Source organism: Schistocerca serialis, chromosome 3 (genome assembly GCF_023864345.2).
Source record: "Schistocerca serialis cubense isolate TAMUIC-IGC-003099 chromosome 3, iqSchSeri2.2, whole genome shotgun sequence".
Taxonomy (NCBI): domain Eukaryota; kingdom Metazoa; phylum Arthropoda; class Insecta; order Orthoptera; family Acrididae; genus Schistocerca; species Schistocerca serialis.
Window position 1 is genome coordinate 142,348,247 of NC_064640.1, and position 5,038 is coordinate 142,353,284.

Sequence of the window (5,038 nt, forward strand, 5' to 3'; positions counted from 1 at the left end):
ATAAATGGGTCATAGATCGCCTGACCCGCACCCAAAATGTCATTTTTTCCAAACGCTTGGCCATCGGGAGCTCCCACGTCTATCACTTTCGTGTCTGACCACACCCTGTATGTACCATAAATTTGGACGAAATCGGTATGACGCATAGGCGCAGTCCTCGATGCGAGACATAAACGGAGATATGACTTTCCGTTCACAGCGAATAGAAAACGAGCCATCTGGTAGGACGGTAACGCTAAACAAAATGCATGGGAAATTCAGTCATTTTATTTAAGCTGTGTCATTCGTCTGGCGTGAGTAGGAAACAGTTGTATTAAATGCGATACGTTTAGCGCATGTTGATGAAAACCAAGAGCAAATCGCGGTCCCGCTAATATTTCACGTATCTCTCATGAAATAAAATGCAATGTCGTATCTGTTCCCGGTATATTAGCTTTGAAAGCCGAAATACACGGGCCATGATTTAATGTACCTGGAAGCTTAAAAGTGGCAAACTGACGTTGTCGGTTGTATGGGGAATAAATACTGTGGGCTGCGCGGAGTAGCCGTGCGCTTTGAGGCGCTATGTCACGGATTGCGCGGGCGCTCCCGCCGCAGGTTAAAGTCCTCCCTCGGGCATGGGTGTGTGTGTGTTGTTCTTAGCGTAAGTTAGTTCAAGTAGTGTGTAAGTGCAGGAACCTAACTAACGTAAGGACATCACACACATCCATGCCCGAGGCAGGATTCGAACCTGCGACCGTAGCAGTCCCGCGATTCCGGACTGCAGCGCCAGAACCGCACGGCCACCGCGGCCGGCTACCTCAGCGGTTTGGTCCCTTAGGAATTCACACACATTTGAAATACTGTGACTGTATCAACATACAGAATAGGTTAAAAATGAAAATTGTGACATTTACCCACCAACAAAAAATAGAGAAAACGTAAAGAAATTGGTAACGTACAGCGTCCTGCTAAGCGCCATCGTAAACAGATGCCTTCTGTCTTCTACGGAAGTGGATTTTTGGAGCATTTATTAATTGATTCCATCAGTTGCGATGTTTCCACTGCCAATACTTTGCCACAGGCGTGCAGAAGTGGCTTCATTATATTCACTTTATTTACTACATGAATGCTTTTACTGCAAGCTTCTAACATGTCCCACAAAATTTAAACATACACAAATCAAAATCAAAGTGCCAGTTGTTATTTAGTTGGATGTAACATTAACTGTGAACTTGAGCAATATTCCACATATGGGAGACACCTTTCGCTAGATGACAGCACACTCCTCAGATATGCCAATTTACTCACTATATAGTAAAATTAGATAGGACGTCAGTATATGTTATAGTTATACTGACAGGAAAACCTATTTTTTGGGTTTCTGAATGAGTTATAGAATATTAAGTTTTGCATTTTATCATACAATAATCCATTTGAGATGCTGAGAACCGTAAAGTACATTATCGCCGATTATGAGACTAACATTTATTCATGATTCTGAAATCTGTCTATCTTATGGTGAGTCAGCCCACATTGCATATGAAAATTCACGAATGCTTTGCCACTGGATTCCCTGATATTCACTTAAAAGTGCGATCGATGACGGTGTGTTTTAGGCCCTTATGGATCTCAGCGCCTCATTTGTATTCTACTCAAGTGACCATTCTCGAGTTTAATCATTTCTATAAACGGCAGTTTATGTTTGGAGATGGTTGTTTACTGTGCGAGGATCGACTTTTTTGTGCAACGTAAACACGAACTATGTTGAATCTATTTTAAATGCTAACAGAAAAGTAAACCTGTGAGGATAGGGCGTGAGTCGTCCATGGGTAGTTCAGTCGGACGCCGGCAAGGTAGCTCAGAGGGTTTGGTGAGAGGGTTAGCTGCCGTCTGTAATAAAAAAATCTGAGTGAGTGGATCAACAAAGAACTTCAACGGATGTTATGGACGTCCGCCCCGAACAAATGCAACGAACAATAAAAAAAAAGAAGAAGAAAAAAACGACGTCGGTAGAGCACTTGCCCATGAAAGGCAAAGGTCTCGAGTTCGAGTCTAGGTACGGCACACAGTTTTAATCTGCCAGGATGTTTCATATCAGCGCACATTCCGCTGCAGAGTGAAAATCTCATCCTGGGGAAAAAAGTAAACTATGAGGTAAAGTTAGCCGCAAGGGAACTATGAACTCCGCGACCAGATCCGTTGATTGACAGAGCAACGGCATCAAATAAGCGAGAGTACAAGTGAACAGCAAACAGGGAAGTATATAATTAGTATGTGTTGTTGCGTGGGTGCAATGTAAAACTATCTGATTTTCAGCCCGGAATTAAATTCGAGGAATAGTGGATCTGTTAGGGATCTAGTACATTTGTCCGAAAAATGGAAAAGCATAAAACGCCTACTTACATAAAAATGCGAAATGGGGAGTTGCGAATGCTTACACATTATTTCGGTCTTGCCGTAGACTGTACTTAATTATGTACAAAACAACAACATTCCACAGAAAATTTCTTTCTTTTGTCAGATAAGTTATGCATATTATTATTATTAAAAATATTATTATTACTGGTATTGTTATTATTATAATTGGCAGTGGCTGTTGTATAAACTTGTTGATAAGTAAAACTGTTATACAGCAGGTGATATTAATTTCACACTTTCAAGTTTATCTGAAATTGTGAACACTCAGAATGTATACTGACGAACCGCCATTGTGCATATGATGCATCTCCTTTCGGGCCCGTGTTGTTTTACTGGCGCCAAACGGTGCTTAGAAAGTCGCTTTCTTGAATCCTCTATGGTTTTTCCTTGTCTGATGGACTATCTCCTGATACTTTCCTCCTTGGTGGAATAAACTGAGATGAAATTCCTGTTGTGAACTTTGCAAATAACGTGGGACTTTAACAGGCAATATCTAATGAGCGGAAAAAAAATTATTTGTGCCATTTCAGTGATTTTATAACTGATTCCGCTGAGTTACATATCATATCGCATTTGACATCTACTCCCATAGACTCGTAATCCAGCACATATTTTCATTTAAGTTTCTCGGTATTAATTTGGTAGTCGATCTTACCAGTTTATTTCATTGGAGCTGTATGGCATGTCGTCACATACATACGTCTCTATTGTCATGCCACTTGATAGCCATTATAGCGTCTCTTGACCTAAATACCATATCTCCTCTTTGCTGTTCGGCTTCATGTTTTGCCGTATCTTTTCCATTCATGCGAACTCTACCTACTGCGTTTCTTCCTCTTCCCATAATAAAGCTCCTAAAGTGTTGTCATAATATTACCAGTAATTCCCATGTAATCTTCACTGAGTAATATGTCACGCTGTGCACCAACACAAACAAAAAAAATGAAGCATAAAACTAATTTCACAATCACACAGAACAAATATTTTTGTCCAAAACGATGTCTTTTACATGCAATGTACTGCTTGAAAGCCAAGCGTCCCTCGAACAATAGGAAACTTTTGTCAATACAAACTTTTTGGAAAGAACTGAATGCTCTTTTCAACTCCCCTCTCATTTATGGAAGAAGCCGATCAGCTTGAGCAGAACATTGCTATTACCAAAAACGCAGCATTCGTAATAAAAATAATTATCTAGCACGAGAAATTATTTAACCAATAATCGGAGTTTAGAGGCGAGGATCATTTGAACAATGTTCAGAATATTTCAGTTTTTTAGTTCTCACCATGAGAAGAGCTACTGCCAGGAAACAATACATTCCTGCTATCCATGTTCTTTCTAGGCCTTCAAACAACTTTTCTAATAATGATTACACCTTTGAAGAGTGTAGTAACTGTTAGCCTCATTTATAACTGAGACTAATCCCTCCGTATCAGTGTCTCGGAGTGTAAGAGTCTGGAAGTGTAAGATTCACATCTGAATATGCTGTATCAAACTCATGAACCTTGCAATTCAGCCCCTTTCTGCACCACTAAAATTCGTCCACATACGTGATTTTGTTCATTGGCGGCACGTCATCTTCATCTTCAATATTTTTGTCAGTCATACTTCTGCGAGGCGAAAGTATGCAGCGAGAAAAACGGCTTTCCAGCCTCAGAGAAGTCGAAGAACGAGAGTTAGGAGACACAGTGCCCTCAGTCCTAGACGAAGAAAGAGAGGACTCATTTTCACTACCATTTACCATGAGAATAAGTTCTATTTCCTCATCAGAGAGCACATGCTTACACATCTCCAAACACAAAGCAACAACAGAAAGGAAGCCACGAGGCCGACAACCAGCCGCGTCTGCCATTAACAACTCTTGGAGCGCTATCAGTGACACCGTGTTACCACGTAGGTTAAAAATATGGGTTCCCGGCCTTTGACCTTTTTGTGCGAACGCACACGCTATGCCCGAACTCGTACGGGACTTGGTAGATTAATCTGCCACGAGTAATGAGTATGATGGGCAAACATCTACTAGGCGCACTACGAATGTAGTGTTGTGGACATGTTGGGAATGTGGATCTCACGGGGAGCGTGCAAGGGATAAGTCCCTGCAGACGCACTATCCTCTGTCCCCGCGGTGGCTCAGATGGATAGAGCGTCTGCCATGTAAGCAGGAGATCCCGGGTTCGAGTCCCGGTCGGGGCACACATTTTCAACATGTCCCCAATGAAGTGTATCAACGCCTGCTTGCAGCTAGGGTGTCTATTTAATTATCATTTCATATATTAAGGAAACCTCGAAGCGTATGTATCCGATGCTTAACACTCCTGGCATGCACAGTTCCTGTTGCATATATATGCTATTAGCAGTGGAGGCACGAGGGCTGTGCACGAATATATACAGTTGAAGGGCGAATTACTGTGATTGCGGTGTTCAGACGTGAGCCTAATAGGTGACAATTCGCTCACAGCTCCAGGCCGTGACGGCTTCAGTCATGCAGCTTGAGGCTTTAGCAATGGACATCACCTACATTAATAAACAAAACGACTAGTCGAATTCCCAGACGTAATTGTTTGTCCTAAGTGTACTCGAGGGCAGCACATATTACTCACTACACCACCAGACCACGACATAACGTTACAAAAAGCTTTC

The 5,038-nt window shown here is 41.8% G+C and overlaps 1 non-coding gene across 1 annotated transcript; it reads left to right on the forward strand.

Moving 5' to 3' along the window:
• Positions 1-4,514: 4,514 nt before the first annotated feature.
• On the forward strand, positions 4,515-4,591 carry Trnat-ugu (transfer RNA threonine (anticodon UGU)). The gene has a single exon. It is a non-coding gene; the product is annotated as a tRNA-Thr (tRNA).
• Positions 4,592-5,038: the final 447 nt, after the last annotated feature.